A 17556-nucleotide genomic window follows, 5' to 3' on the forward strand; every position below is an offset into this window, starting at 1 on the left:
ATCCAGCCGAGCATAGGGGTGGGCGATATCTCGATATTTAAAATATATCGAGATATTTTTTAAACACGATATGGATTTTGACATATCGTATATATCGATATGTTGTTTATATGTAATTCTGATTCCACCACTTTGCTTCTTTGCCTTCTCTGTGCTGTGCTCGCCCCCGCTCGCTCGCCCCCCGCCTCCTTGATTTTGTCCCCTCTCACCTCGCGTGTAGAGAACTAGTCAAAAAAAAAAAAGACAACTGGCTCCATTATATGGAGATACTTCAGTTTTAAGGCGTAGGGCGAACGGCAGGCAGATGTCTACTGTAGGGCCCAATGAAACGCGGACGGAATCGCGGAATCCAGTCATAAAAATGGAATTTACAGTTTAACGCGGAATGTCACGGAATTGGTCAAATTTTAAATGAATTAATCAAAAGTCGGTCATGCACTTACATTAAATCGCGAAATGGACTAATATCTGCAAATATTAACCCGGAAAAGTCTATTTAAATATGAATCCTGCATGTTCTGCGTGTCTGTGTCAACAAATGGAGCAGAAGCGCGTCTTCATTCATTAAACACGGAAGCTCGCATAACGCTCGCGCTGATTTCATTGTCTTTCCTCTCTCTGAATAAAGACGTGAACACATGAGGAACATCTCCAGAACTGCACCGAGAGTCACTTCATGAGCATCTGACCGTTTGAATTGAGTAAGACTAGCTCATATCACATCATAGACTGTGGTTTCACATACACAGAACTGTAAAGGTAAACCCGCCAAAATAAAAGTATTTGACAGAAATCTATTACTATTGTACAGCAGAATGTAGATAGCCCACTACTACTACTATTAAAATGAAACGAACATAATTTTATAAGGAATAATCACACAACATTTCTCCCATGTTTTATTTTTAATAGTAAATCCCCTTTGTTTACCAAAAAATTAAGTTTGCTTAATTTTAAATAATTAAAAGATAAATTAAATGAATGTTTTATGCCTTCATTTGATAATCAGAAAAATGTAAATACACAGAATTTCTGAAGGGAAAAAAACATTTCACATAAGGCTATTTTAAGAATTGTTTTTAACTAATTAAGTTGTTTTTATGCATTTAAATAATTGCACATGCTAAAACACAGAATTAGGTAACAATAAAACATATGGTGAAGAAAAAAATAAAATGTTTCATAGGCCCCTTAACATGTAATATTTGCCTTATTTGTTTTTGCAGTAGTTTTTTGGGGGTTATTTTTCCTGTAAAGATATCGAGATATATATCGTATATCGAGATATAGCAAAATATATCGAGATATATTTTTTGCTCCATATCGCCCAGCCCTAGCCGAGCATGATGGCAAGGGGCAACAATAGAGAGCGAGGTAGGCCCCAAGATTCAAATCAGTTCAGGAATGTCAGAAGGGAAGCAGTGGTAACAATGCTCAACGCTGCTATGGTACAGCAATAAAAAGACCCGCATGGGCAAAACAGGAAGACCAGCTTGCATAGTAAACTGAAGACGAAACTGCTCCTGAATCAGCACTTTAACATCACACATTGTTGACACTAAGCATCTCTCTAGACACCGAATGGTTCAGGATCAGTTTTCAAGCAGCATGATGATGTTAATGATGCAGTGATCTACGATCTACACCAGCGAGGCACCACATACCACAAGTCCTGCTATTGTATGAACACACATCTCTGCTCACCATCTCTTTTCTTAGGAAATAGTCTTTTGTGTGAAATGGTGTCGTTGCAGATTGTTCCTGATTCATATGTTTCCTGTCTTGCACAGGATGCTGTTTTCAGCGGCCACAAAATATGTTATCTAACGAACTTTTCTGTTTGTGTTTTATTTACACCCCCTCTGTTTCTTCTTGTTCACCTGCTGCTCTGTTCATGGTCTGGTTTTGGGGTTGATTGACATGGTTTGTTTTACCAAGGGGGCCTAAGCCGTCAACAGGCGAGAATGTGAGAAACGCATAAGAGGTCAAGGATCGAACTTGTTAGAACGGTACATCCCCTTAACCCGAAAGTGATTTACAGCAGATTAGCTGAATTACTCAAGCTAGGAAAAGCATATTACACACATGCATCAAAATACAAGAAAAAAACGTCTTTAAATTACATGCTGGAAAACTGTCAATCATTAGTCTAACATGGCTTTCACACATTCAACAGATGACCAACCAACTAACAGGAAACTGTTACTCGCTGTTATTACACAAAGCTTGTTCCTCACAGGGTCTTTATTCAATGCTAAACAAACTCACCTCTTTCACCTCACTGGCTGACTCAGGGCTAATCTATTGGAGAAACATCCCACACAGTTTCGACAGTGATAAGAACAACTCTCTCTTGTTTCTGTGGATCTGTCAGTGGCATCCAGCTAAAATTATGCTAAAGTGATTTTAATTTTACTGATCTGGAATGCAAAGACTCAATATGCAAATGTAACTGAAAATAAGCCATAGGTTGATTCCCCCAAAGAGAGTAAACATTTAGCATATGTAGCATATTCATAACATTTATGTTACTAATTAATAGAAATAGTAAAATTTGTAGATTTTGAAATCAGCTCGAGTATCACAACAAATTAACAATGACTCAACCAAAGACGTGAGTTTGGGTTAGGACTATTTGCCGAACCAATGGAACCTGATGGAAATCAAACTATTTTTGCTTTTTTTTTTTATGGGGTCTAACCCAGCAATATCATATTTACATTTTAAAAGGGTCATATGACATGATTTCCATTTTTCATTTCACTTTGGAGTGTTACAAACTAAAGTTAAAGTTGCAAAGACTAAAGTCTCAAATCTAAAGAGATATTCTTTATCAAAGTTAAGACTCCTTAAGACTCCACACCCCCTAAAATGGCTCATTCAAACACGCCCCCACGTCTACATCACTAAATGGAAATATTTGCGTAATGCCGCATCTTTATAATAGTTAATAAATATTGGTTCTGCATATTGGTTATTCTGCACATAAACATGCAAATAATATAATATAATAATATTAAATATTGGTCAATCACTAGCTGTAGACCAGTTTGAACTGAATGCAGTGTTTTCAGACTTTAGCCATTTATAGGTTTACAAGCAACTGAAAAAAAAGCACAAAAGTCAGGGCATGTCAAAACTTCTCAAGGCCCCCAAAAGACCTCAGAGGTTTAAACAACTGTTTAGATTTTTGCATTATCTATGGCATGTTATCAAACCATATACAAGAGTACAGAGACAAGTGAGCTGGTTCTGGATTCTTCCTATTTACTGTCATAAAGCAAAACAGTCTGTTCGTGAACACCTCGAAGTCATAGTTTTTATTCAAATATTCAAGTCAGCCTAAGCAGTTGCATTAACTGCCGTTCATTCCAACTTTTAATCAAACAAATTTTTGCACGAAATAATCATGTTGATATGAACAGGCCTTTAGACTGGTTACTCTACATTTTGTCATTCATAAACTATGTTTGCCCAACTGCAATTACAGTCCCCTGGCACTAAGGTCTCAAAGGTTAAATAGTGAAGAGGAATCTCATTAACTCCAGTCCATGGGTCATCGCTACCTGGGGTCAAACCTGCGGACCTCTATGTCGAGGAAACCTAAATCTCAACCTCCAGGCTATGACCATCAGTGCTTGAGTCTGTGAGGTGGTGACTCACATCTGACTAATGATGACCACAGAACCACTGCACTGGGGCTACTGTCTTTTGATTATTCCGACTTCCCAAAGGAATTTTCTTCCTGTTCTTAACACAACAGCCAGACCATCTGCACAGACTCTGACGACTGTGTTTTTGATGAAGCAATATGTGGTAACAGTCATCCTGCAATTTTGATTTTACTAAACATGAATCTGCTCAAGCCACTGTCCGCAAAAACTCCCAGCATGTAACCATCCACATATCCCATTTCAAACTCTGCTGTTGAATAATGTACTTTGGCAGGAATTGTGAGATATCTATATGGATTCAGGTCTAGTATTATTTATAGTTTTAGAATTAAAGGTACAGTTCACCCGAAATTTTAAACTGTCATCATTTATTTACAATCATGTCACTCCAAACCCATAAGAGTTTGGTTCATATGCTCCACAAAAAGCATATGATGCACACACAAGCTTACATAATTACTATATGTGTATGTATGGATGCTGAACACTGTTTAGATGTAATAAAAAAAAAATCAAATAAAATTTTAAATGGAGAATTTAAATTTGTTAATCATATAATGTGATTGATCTCTCCACAAGACTTGGCTCAATACAAATGGATTTGTTTTACACTACCTTGATAAACTTTTTGGATCATTTAAGTGTTGGGTACCTGAAACAAATACTTCTCTGGCTTCATTAAAAATATCTTAATTTGTGTATTGAAGATTAACCAAAAGTCTTATGTGTTTGGAATGACATGAGACGAATTTAATTATGACAATTCTTATTTTTGCATGAACTGTCATTTCCATGTAAAAGGCAAGGTAAATAGCAGGCCAAGTCCTCAATAGACAAAAGCAGAAGAAGAGGTGTGGAAGACATACCAGAGGGCCATAGAGCTTGGGGGGCTTGGGTGGTTATGTCAAACTGAGCAACAGGCCAGCGGGGTCGGGTCACGTCAATCTGAGGAAGCAAAAAGGAACAAAGTCACATGGGTTCATTCGGCAGCAAATAAGCAGGAAAATCATTCAACCAGCATCAAGGGATCAGAAAATCGAAAACATAAAATGTATGCTTGATGGTGTAAACCAGGTCTGGTGGAATCCGAGCCAGGATTGCAGGACTCTTCTCAGGCGGTAATCTTCAGATTACCTCCTGCCATCCCTCCCTCTATACAGTCATTCATCCATTCATCCAAACGGTGGTTACATAAAATCAGTTGCCCACTGTCCCCTACAAACAAGCACAGAAAGGTCCGCCAGAGCTAGAACAAAAATCACACAGGCTGCCAAAGAGTTATTTATAGGAGTGTTAAGTGTTAGGCAGACTACCTGTGACTCATTAGCTAGAACTAGTACTCAGGGCTCCTGTGGCGCTTAGTGACACTGCGACTCAATCACAGCGGTGAATAAATACATGTATTTACACTGTACATCTAAAGAGCCAAACACAGACCACACAGCAAACCCAAGAGGAATAACTTGTGCTTTTCACTCTGTTTATCTTTTAAAGCGCATTAATGAAACTAGCCCATGGAGGGTCGCCGTGATTTTGCCAAGTAAGACATGTTCTTGGATCAACATCTTTTGTTGATTTTGGATCAACATTACGGTCCAAAAATATAGACTAAACCCAATCCCTACGCTTAAACCTAAAATCAGTGTGAAAAGATAGCTGATTAACAAGTATAAAGAAGCACCTAACCCTGATTGTAAGCCTAAAACATATTTCTTGAAAAGTTATCCCTTTGTTCTGATTGGTTAATTGGAATGTTGATCCATGAACCTGTTGTACTCGGTCACCCACGTGGAGAACTTCCACAAAGAGACACTCGAACACATACATCTATGCAGTAATAGGGCAGTTGAGTAGTGTTTAACTAGACAAATAGTAAAACACTATTCGAACTTCAAGCTAATGAGATGTTTTCCCTTACATCCCTCACAATGGGTGATTCAGTGGACTTCTGGCATTGAGGTGATGAGGAGTGGCGGTGGTTAAGTCACACTTTAATTTAAGGTTCAATTCTTGCCATTAACAAACAATCAACTATGACTTTTGCCTTAATTTGCTGCTTATTAATAGTTAGTAAGGTAGTTGTTAAGTTTAGGTATTGGATAGGATTAGGGATATAGAATATGGTCATGCTGAATGTGTGCTTTATAAGGACTAATAACTAGCCAATATGATAATAACAGGCATGCTAATAAGCAACTAGTTAATAAAGAGAATTGGTCCCTATACTAAAATGTTACCCTCGGTTATTACAGAATCATGCATCAAAATAGGACCAGGATTTCATTTAACTAGGGCTGGGTATTGATTCAGATGTCCCGATTCGATTTCGATTCGCAAGCTCTCGATTCGATTCTCTATTTTTTTTTAATTACCTTCAGTGAATATAGTTTTAATACAATTGATATTTCCAAAAAACTTTAACGTAAACATCAGTTTACAAATGGAAAATTATTAAAATGAAATCACAGGCCTGTTTTTTACAATTATTTTTTTGTATAGGGTCCTTTTTAAACAATAATAGGGCCCTATAAAATGATGTTCTTATTTTTTCTGGTAATCAGAAGAAGGCATGAAACATTCGTTTCATTTGTCCTAATCAAATAAAATTAAACCAGTAAAAAGGTTTGCAAACAAAGTGCACCACAACAGAGGTATACAGTTACAATTAAAAATAGAAAACAAATGTGATTATTCCTTAAAATATAAAGATAGTAACACATTCTGATGTTTCTTAACGTACTTTGATGGGTCGCTGTGAGGAACTTGCAGCTGCTGTGTATGTGATATAACGATAGTTTTCTCAAATTAAACAGTAAAATGCGCCAGCCACCATTCATTTATTGATTGCGGAAATCACTGTGCCTGCCTTGCGTGCTATCAAATGCTTTTGCAGATTTATAGTATTCCTATAGCATTACACCTGAGCATTGCAAATCACGCATAGGCTTTGTTCTTATTTTTCATCAGCACTATCTCCATGATAAGCACTGAATGAATGACAGGCTTTTCGTTGTAACATCGTGCAAGGTAAAATAAGGGTGACATCTAGTGGAGAAGAGTAATGATAAGATTCAAGTTAATCATATTTAGTTTTAAATGTGTGCTGAAATAAATACCGGAAAAGATCGGCTTTCGAGAATCGATATAGAATTGGCGTCATTTTAAAAAACGAAAAAAGGCTGGAAAGAAAGTACAAAGCACTACAAGAAGCCCTGTTTTAAATTGTGTAAATAGCACAAATAAAAAAAATATACAAATTGAACAATGTTTGAGAGCTGAAACAACTAATCGATTTAATCGATTAAAATCGATTATTAAAATAGTTGTCAACTAATTTAGGCATCGATTAGTTGCTAAATTGCTAAATAACTTTTATTTGCCCTAATCGGCTCATTTTATGCATATTTTAAATCTGCGGTGACAAAAGTGTGGCAGTAATGAGCCACCGCAGGTTTTATTCAGCCAGTACAGCAGAAGAAGTTGCGAATACCCAATAGCTGGTCTCGTTTTATGTCACGTGCTTCCCAAACTGCGTCTGCTGCATTCAGCGAGATGGTGAAGACAGACGGCAGTTAAGTAAGCTGGAGAAAGAAAAAGAAAAAAGCGGAAGATAAAACTAATCGTACTAAGTCATCCAAAGTGTGGGAGTACTTTACTTTGAGCCTTCAAAAAAGAAGAGTAACCTGTAAACTCTGCATTACTGAACTGTTTAACTGTTTAAGACCCATTTTTTTGCAGATTCTCCAGTACAATATTTTTTGCAAATGTTTAGTTATAAAAGCTAATAACATTGCTTTTTAACAGTTAACTTTTAAAGATTTACAAACATGTTCTGTGATCAGTTTGTCGTTTACCAGTTCATAATTCAGTCTTGCAGCCTAATTATGACTGAATGAGAGAGGTAAATGTGTAAATGTATTTGAAATGCACTTTTTTTTCTAAGTATGCTCACTGCTCTTTTTCACATAGCAGGTTTTTTGTGTGTGTCAATTTCTGGACAATCTTCTGATGAGTTTTACTTTAAAATGTGAATTCCATTCAGGTTTCATGCCACTGGCACTTTGTTCGAAGGATTGTTTACAATTTCACAGCATAAGCTATAAAGCTGTTTCCCAGGTACAAGTTGTGTGTTTACAGGAAAAAAAATAATAAAATGCAATGTTCTGCAAATTTATTCTGTTTTATTCTCATTCTTCGTGAAAATATTTTCTGAAAGATTCCTTAATAAGCTTTGTTCAGGATGTTAAACTACTTCAGGAGCTCCAAGGACTGCCATGGTGAAAACATTATTTGAAATCTCCTTGTGAAATTTGCTAAAGTTTGGGTCAGTGTTTTGATTGCAGAAGAGTTTGACAAAGGATTACTAACGCATAATAAAACAAAACTCCAGGTATATTTTTGATGAGGATCATATGACCATGCAAAATGGTTAAAATCTCTAAAAAGTCTATGTTGAATGATAAAGACCCTTTGTTAATAATTTAACTGGAAAAAAAAAATGGGCAAAACTAAAATATATTAAGTACATAAAGATTAATCGATCAATCGTAAAAAATAATCGACAGATTAATCGATTATCAAAATAATCGTTATTTGCAGCCCTACAATGTTTAAGTTTTTTCAAGTTTGCAGGTGTCCAGGTAAAGAAACTGAGCAATCAAATGTAAATAGCATTGCAAAGTCTATTCTGTATAAATTAAAAATTACAAAGCAATACAGTAAAGGGCAGGGAGTGTTTTCTCACATTTAATTTCTTGGAATAACATTAAGGACACTGACAGCAGCTAGTAAATTAGGCACGGTCACTTTATCCAATAAGATACACATTGCATTTGTTTTGCAACCATTTACTTTCACTTAAGACATAACAGACCATTTTTTTTTGTATTGTATTGACAATTTTGTATGCATTTTTTGTTTCATGAGCAAGAAGAGACAAAACTCAATTCATTATTTAAGGGCTTTAGACGTGGCGGATCGCTGCATGCACACTGTAGGCACAGAACAGTACGTGGGTGCTGAATTAAGCTTTTCATGTCTTTTTGTGCTTGTATGTTTAATTAGGGTGTAGGAAGGAAGGAAGTGAATAAGAGCTCGTTTTGGTGTTTGCGCGGCTCTCCGTGTGCTTACTGAACTCAGCGAGCGAACTCTCATTTGAGTTTTTCCATGCCTTTGTTTGAATGCTTTAAACTGTTTTGAATGTTTAAATTGGCAAGGCTTAAAACACGTGCAATTGATAAGCTTTCATGACTAAGATCATGCCATCTTTTTACTCTGGCCTCAGGCAGTCGGCTGAAATCACCACCCCACTCCCCTCTCTCCAAGCCGCTTTACTATAAAATGTAAAACAATAGATATTTCAGCACAATTAATGTTTTTGCGCTTAATATTTTCTGTAATGAGAATCGCTGTTGATGATTTTCATTATCGATAATTATCGTTGTTGCAGCCCTAGTGGCTGCATATATGGCAGGCTGACACTGAAAGACTGCAAGTACATAATTTTTTCACGCCGCTTTTCTAAAGATATGCTCCTTGCCTATTTTTGAAGGTAAGAGTGTGCACTCAAATATGCTCTAAAACTCCTCTCGCAATGCTTTGCTGTCATACACCGATCAGTTTGCGAAGTGCTGCTTGTCAGTTTGCGAAGTGCTGCTTGTATGTGCTAGGGAACGTATATCCACAATTCGTCATCGCTATATCATTATTATCGTGATGTGACACTTTTTTTATCATGTAAAAATTTATACCGGTATTATTGTGGATGGTATGATATGGCACACCGCTACTGACATTACCCATAGACAAGAAAAACTCACAACTAATATTGGCCCATAAATTATAAAACAGTACTAATAAATTGCAAATCACTACAAAAAATGGCTTTACTTTGTAACCAAGCTTAATCAGAATTAGTGTTGTCAAACAGGTGAACTAGACACTTCGGAACCAAGTGAACCTAAAAAAAATGAAAATGTGACTGTAGCAGGTTTATTTAAGTACCGGTGGTACCGAGGACCCGGTCAACTCGGTTCTTGACGCATACAGCTCTATTTCCGCGAAGCAGAAAATACGGACGGAATCTCAAAATCCAGTCATGAAAATAAAACGTATATTTTAATATGGACAGTCACGGAATTTGTTAAAGTTAGCATAAACTAATCAAATCAAATCTCCATATGGAGCAGTATCTGTACATTTTAAGCTGCAGAAGTTGGTTGAAATATGAATCCTGCATGTTCTGTGCTTCTCTGTGCGAATGAATGAATGGTTTGTTTACTACATAGACTGAAGCGTGTGACGCTTGCAGTAATTTCAGCATGTGCCGTCTTAATAAGGACATAAATCCATAAACAACATCACCAAAACTGTTCTGAGTCACTTCACAAGCATTTTACCATTTAGTTTGAGTAAAACCAGTGTCAATTTAAAGGTATTCATGGCAGCCCGTCAAAATAAGTTTATTTTAACATAAAGGCAATGTGCTAGAAATATTACTATTATTTAGTAGAATGTGTGTGATACTGCTACTACTGTTGAAAAAATTGATAAAACTTTTTAGAGAAATAAATCACACAAGATTTCTTCTATTTTTTAATTTTAATAGCAAATCCCCTTTATTTACCAAAAAATAAAATGTGTTTAAATTTAATTAAAAGACAAATTAAATTTGGGTGAAACTTGTTTACTGTTTTTCATAATTACATTGTAGAAAAACTTTAAACACAATTGTAAATAAATATAAAGAATGGCATTGGTTTTATCTTTAGTGATAAAAAGTGTTTTTTTTTTGCATATTTTTGGGTTTTGCTTTTGTACTGAAATTGGTACAGAGAACTGTGGATTTACACTGGTATCGGTACCGAATACTGAAATTTTGGTACCGTGACAACACTAATCAGAATTATTGATATCCCTTTTTTATAGTAGATCACTTCCTAAAACAGATGATCAGAGAAGGTGGCTTGCAGTCGAAACTGTCAGCTGAATAAAATGACAGACACGCAGGCGCACACACACACACACAGACACACACACACACACACACACACAACCAATCTTCCTCTTCTTAAGCCACACGAGATACGAATAGTTCATCTAACTTCCTGTTACACCAGAACAGCCACAAAAAAAGAACTAGACACTCACCAAGCTTCACCTTCAAAACAATTTCTCTCACGCCCTCCTGTATATATACAAAAAAAACACGCAAACGCACAAATACAAAACACTTCATGTCTTAGACCCCCACAATTTTTCACACACTGAAGTATTCATGTCTTTCACTTACATTTACACTTTTACTTTTCTTTTAGGTCGGTGAGAGACAGTTTTTACAAGTGATAACAAAACCAACGGAACACACAGACACAAAGAGCTACTTTCCCAGGACAAGGAGGGGCTTGTTTTCTTTGGCAAGGCCAAGGGCCAGAGCCTGAAGCCAAGCAGTAACAGAGGAAAGACAGATTGTCCAGAGTCAAGTTAAATTGAAGAAAAGAAAATGCACACACACACACACACACACCACAGAACAACAATAGAGGAACACCTAAAAAAAAAAAGTGTACTTATCCACACTTTTTGACTACTTTGGGTTCTTAAAATATTGATTTTAGAGCTAGACTTAGGCTGACATACAAAAATACAGAAAAAATATAAACACAAACACTTCTGGAAAGTGGAGCCTACATTTCCTTGTGCTAAATGCCACTCTAAGCCTTTGTGGTTCTCTTCCAAGAATGCACTTTTGGCGCTTTTCCACTGCATGGTACAGCACGGTACAGTTTGGTACGCTTCACTTTAGGGTTTTTTCCACTGGATACAGTACCTGGTACTTTTTTTTTTTTTTTAAGTAGCACCTCATTGAGGTTCCAAGTGAACAGTACTGTTACCAAAATGTGACAAAAATTATGTTGATCACAGATTGGCCGGAGAGAGCTTTCACTACCTGCATCACTGAACTTGCGACACAAACACAACAGAACCACTAGATTTAAAACACCACAGCCAGCGAAGGATCGAACGCAACGGGTTTAAACGAGCATACCTTTTTCGATTAATCAGATTAAAATCCCTTCTTTATTTTAATTTTACTGACAAAAACACACTATTCAACATTCTGCCCAATGACCTTAAAACAAATTTGCCAACTGAATGCTATGAAAACATACAGTGCTTAATTTATAAGACCACTTGTCATAAGGCAAAACACAAATATTTTAGGAATCTATCAAAAAATGTTTTCTAAAAATGTTATTGTAATTTTTGGACAAATAACAAACTGAAACAACCAAATAGTATTTATTAAAAAAATATATCCAAAAAGCTCACGCATATTGGAGGTCTAACCAATACAGAAAGCTAAAACAAATATTTTGGTAATTACCAATACTGTTCGTTAAGAGCAGCAGTGGCACAAACCTTACAAAACTGGTTAAAAACCTTACATAAATTTGTTTTAATAAATTTGTTTAATAAAGTTGTTAATAAAGTTATTGGCTTCTAAAGTAAGGAGTTGACTCTGAATCGCTGAAACGAGTCATTATAGATTTCAAATCTTTTGCCCATCTCTATGTACGTCACTAGGAACACTTTGCATAGTAATCTCCGCCTACCGTCTTGGGAGAAACGGAACTCTGACCTGCCCCACCCCCCCACACAGACGCTCTGGTTTGGTTTGGTAGCATCATGTCCAGGAGACAGTGTGTTTTTAATTGTAAAGGCAAGTTTGTTTTATTTTCACTGCCAAAGAATGAAGATCAGAAGAACCAATGGCTAAAATTCATTTTTACCACAATACCAGAGCAGTCCCTTTTGTTGTGTTCACAACATTTTACTGATGACTGCTTTTCTAATCTCAGTGAGTACAAGGCGGGATTTTCAAAGCGTTTGGCCATAAAAGGGGTTCATTACCAACTTTATTTAGACCAACAAGCATCTCCGAATCACAACGCGAAGTATGATTATGAAGTTATGTGTTTGTTTTCTCCCGAGCGTCTTATCAGTATGTGTGCTGTCTGCAGCCTTTCTCTGCGCTGAGCTTTATTTACAAATACGTCATTCAAATGAAGTGTAACTCCGTGAACACTCAACGAAGAGAAATGAGAGAGATATCTATAGAAAGCTTGACATGTCTTCTTTAAAACTAAATAAGTGCTGCTAACAGATATTCTGTGATAAAGTAATCCATATGAAAACAATGCGATGTCTGTTTTTCATGTCTCCCTTCATTATATCTAATGTGACCATGCCCCCGCACTGAACGCGCTATTCAGATTCAAACCGAAGCGCGCGGCTTGAATACACCCACACAGAAGAAAAAGCAGCGAGACTGTTCAAGTTTTTTATTTTACTGTTTGCTTCACGATGAGAGGAATAAGACATAATTCACCTCAAATAGATGAACGCATTGTTTACCATGAAGTTGTGTGCAGAACAACCAATCAAACCTGACTATGTCAGTTGACCAATCAGAACACAGTATGCTACCGAAAGGTGGGGTTTAAGGAAACTGAATCTTTTGAACAGCTTCGCGCGAACCGTTTGGGGATCTCTGAGAATTGAGGTAATTTTAAAATGATATTTTGACAAAATGACAATGTTTTTTAACCTTGGATGGATTTAAACCTGTTGTACAGGACTTATAAACAGTGATGGGAAGCTTAGAATTTTCATCTTACTGGCTCCTTAAATCTCTAGATCAAAAATGAAAACAAAGATAATAAAAAAAATGCTCTGCAGGAACAGGCGTCACTTACACAGTCTCCTCTTACTGTAATTTCTTTATCCTGTAAAAGAGTCTGATATTTATATTCAGACAAATACACACTGCTGTCCCTTCACAGTTCCTACTCTAATAAATTATTGGCACTGCATGCTGATTTTTAAACAACAGGTATTTCAGCACAATTAATGTTTTTGCACTCAATATTTTCTGTAATGAGAATCGTTGTCGATGATTTTCATTATCGATAATAATCGATTTTATCATATGCATTATCACATATGGCAGCCACTGAAAGACTGCAAGTACATAATTTTTGAGACAAGACACAGAAGAACTGATATCTTTATATTCACATAAAAACCGTAAAGAAGCAAAAACACAGTGTTTTTTTTGGGTCAGGGTCTGAGAGCAGGTGAAATAGGGCCATGCAAATTCCAATGGTGAATGTGTGTGGTGCAATAGAGAGTCCCGCTGACTAATCTGGACAGCAGATCACTGCCTAGGGGGGAAATCTCTCAGTCGAACTCCCGTCCATACACGCACAAGAATGGGGAAGAGCAGGGTCTGACAGATGGAAACAAGTCTATCATGCTCTGCAGTGTATTTTTAAAAACTTAAAATTGAACACAAACAATAATAATAAACCTAAAATGTAAAAACAAACAATCTACTCCACTTTCCTACAGATTTATATTCTTTTAATTCAGATAGGACGTCATGCTGTGACCTAGCGATCTGTCGTTGGTCACACGGTGTCACATGATGCAAATTCGAGGGCCCGAGTTCACTAAGTTTGAACTTTTCGCAATGGCTTGCGTTTCTGGTCTGACACATTCGCATGCATATGAATGGAAGTCTAACGAAACGAAGGAACGAAAAGTCTAGTGTGACCACGGCTAAAGATAGCTTAGAAGCACAACACAGGCTAAACCTTGATGTAAAATAAAATACACAAAGTTTAAATCAGCAGACACTGTGGAAGCAAATAAATAAGAAACAACAGTTTAAAAAAAACTTCCAAAATCACCATAGATAAACAGCAAAAGTTAACAGGCTTTTCAAAATCCAAAATATTACCAAAAGGCGCTTTAGAAATTAGTTTCGAAATGAGATTGTGACAAGTGGGGCGGGGCCAAGAGACGTGGGAACGAGGAGGGAGGCCAGGTGTAGTGATTGGAGATGAGCTGCACCTGCGCCCCACCACCGGTCTCGAGTCCTTTTTATTTCTGCTATTCCTCTGTGCAGGATGAGGGCAAAGAAGGTGCCAGTGGTCACCCCCCTGCAGCAGAGCAGCCTCTTGACCAGACAGACAGAGCAGGAGCAGAGTTGAAACAACCTCCTTCCAAGAAAACAGCTTTGGAAGATCTCCTTGGAGGGACTTTCGTTGAACCAGTTGCACAGCACATCAGTCAGATTGAGGCAGAAATGAATAAGTACACAGCTGAAACATCAATTTCCCTCAATAGCGGTCCACACAAGTGGTGGAAAGAGAATGCTAGGCTATACCCACTGCTATCCAGTATAGCAAAAGCATTATCTCTCCACACCAGCCACCTCTGTCCCTAGTGAAAGGGTTTTCTCTTCAGCAGGGGACATTGTGAATGTGCCGAGATCTCAGCTTCGCCCAGAAAATGTGGATATGATGATATTTCTTAAAAAAAGTAAAAAAAAAATTAAAAAAAAGATTCTAAGCTAGGAAAGAGCACTGTCAAAGCCTTAATTTGTTTATATGAAAATATTTATTTTATTTGTATTTATTTTATTTGGGATTTGTTTTAACATTTCAATTTAGTTTTGTTATTTGACAAAGATATTTCAGTTTCAGAAAGAAATGTGCAGCATTTTGTCCGAGTGAGAATGAAATAATAAAAGGAAACTTTTTCATTTGTCTTTCTTAAATCTCATTTTGTACAAACAATCATGAGAAAATCGTATCGTGAAACCAGTATCGTGAATCGTATCGCATCGCGAGTTCAGTGAATCGTTACATGCTTAGTTAACACCGTAAACATGACTATTGCAGCAAGCCTAAATAAAACGTGTATTAATTAACTCATTAGCTTACAGAGTCAGGCCCCCGGGCCGTGTGTCATTTGGTACCGGGCCACACAAGAAGGAATAAATAATTTACATTAAAGCTGCAGTTGGTAACTTTTGCCGCTCGCGTCTGGAGGAAGAAATTTGTAGCCAGAGCTACTTCTCTCTGTTTACATCTATGGCGAGTCACGCAGGCACTGTGCTACTCTGCAGCGTTGCCGACCCCAACCAGACTAAAATAGTCTGAATATAAATACTTATTATAGGTGTACCGTAGTGATTCAGGATAAGACAAAAACACGGTTTGGAAAATGGATTTATGATATACTCGCTCAGTATATATATTTTTTACATTTTAAACACAAAACAACACTGTGGCACAGCCCTGCGCTGACTGGACCAGAAGAGCCATGAGCAGTGGATTTTTGCAAAACAAATAACAGAGGTGGAGGTAGACGTGCGCTGAGCCATAACAATCTTTTATTTTGGAAAAAGGCCGGATGCTCTGGGTTATTTTCATGGATTTTATATTAGTTTTTGTGGTGCATCTTATTTTTTAGGCATGTTTAAACGTCACCATAGTGACCATAATCAGTGAAAAAAAGTGGGTTATGGGGCAGAGAGGATGTTATTCATGTTATGTTATGCGATGTTAAGAGGACACTGCTAATAAAGTTTTATACGAATACACAGTGTATTCATGTTTATTATTATATTTGCAATATACCACAGTTTTTATGCCAGTCGTATCATTTTATTTTGTATTTATCCGTCACACCTTAAAGCCCGGTCCGTGAAAATTTTGACTGACATTAAACCGGTCCTTGGTGCTAAAAAGGTTGGGGACCACTGCGATAGACGATCATTCACCATCGTCCTCAGTCATCTCGGTTTATGTGGTAAGTGAACTTTTATCAACTGTAATGTAACAGGTATCCGTTAGCAAGCGTTATTTGTTTTCCGTGCCCACCACCTAACCCCCCTCAGCACAGGCATATCTTGCTCAGTACCATAACATATCAGGGAAATCCAGGGAGAAAAATAATCTGCTTTGAGATGCATCTCTCAAATTGCACCTGACTGAGTTTAAACATAACATCAGTCATTTTCCATACAGCACCTTTAAAGAAAATGCAAATGAACTCCACCGAACATAAAACAATAAAAACAGGTTACCCGTAAAAGACCTGATAAGAAACCTTTATAGGCCTACGTTCAGACACACATATGCAAATAAAATGCTATATCGTTATAAGGCCAAGCTCGAAGAGGAAATTAACTAGCCAACTAGGTCATTGCTCTGACCTTCGACCCCGAAACTATACCAAGATTAAACGTTTAGTTTCTCTAAATTAGACTTCTGCTATGACTTTGCGTTTACCCAGGGAGTTGTGCAAGCTCTTTTATGATTAACAACACAAAAACAAAAATCATGTAGAGTGAGAGACAGATTATAGGTTGGCAGCAGCTACTGACTGCATTAGGGAGAGAAACAGTTCTGTCTGCTTTTATCTGTCCAGGGCTTGTAAAATTTCTAAATCCCTGGTAACCCTTCAGGCAAGGTACTCTTGAGACTTTGGTAGCCCGAGAAAATATTTAACTAGCCGAAAAAAAAAGAAAAAAGTAAAAAATCTGAAAATAGAAAATCAAATCGGAGTTTAAATGTCAATCAAAAATGTGTTAAATAATACATAGATATCAACAGATATGATGGAAGGAATTTTATTTAAATATTTACAGGCTCTCTGAAGAATTAAAAAAAAGTCAATTTATGACCATTTTAAGAAATGCACAAGTAAAATGAACACCATATGTGGTGGTGGTGTTGAACAATGTCTATGGTAACACAGTACTGAGTCATAAAATTACATGTTTAACAGTTCTGATACAGTTTTTTCACAAAAACAAAAATCTTACACAACAGCATTTCAGCCTTTAGACTATTTTCATAAAAAGGGATAAATCAAGCACATAAATTGTGTCAATTAAAAAAGAATAAATATTAGGGGCTTAACTGGTTAGATTTTTAGAAAGGCACAATAACTTCTCTCTCATTTACAAATCTGTGTGTTTGCTGCATAAAAACATGAGTTGATATTTGTATTTATCTGATTTCGG

The 17556-nt window shown here is 36.8% G+C and overlaps 1 protein-coding gene across 1 annotated transcript in view; it reads right to left on the reverse strand.

The window, feature by feature from the left end:
* The window catches only part of fryl (furry homolog, like), a 101743-nt gene that overhangs the window by 79610 nt on the left and 4577 nt on the right, over positions 1 to 17556 (reverse strand). Inside the window, exon 2 of the mRNA XM_052586610.1 lies at positions 4541 to 4619. The gene's annotated coding sequence lies outside the window, so the exon portion shown is untranslated. The remainder of the gene's footprint in view (positions 1 to 4540; positions 4620 to 17556) is intronic.

The sequence above is a fragment of the Carassius gibelio genome, chromosome B20, assembly GCF_023724105.1.
Source record: "Carassius gibelio isolate Cgi1373 ecotype wild population from Czech Republic chromosome B20, carGib1.2-hapl.c, whole genome shotgun sequence".
Taxonomy (NCBI): Eukaryota; Metazoa; Chordata; class Actinopteri; order Cypriniformes; family Cyprinidae; genus Carassius; species Carassius gibelio.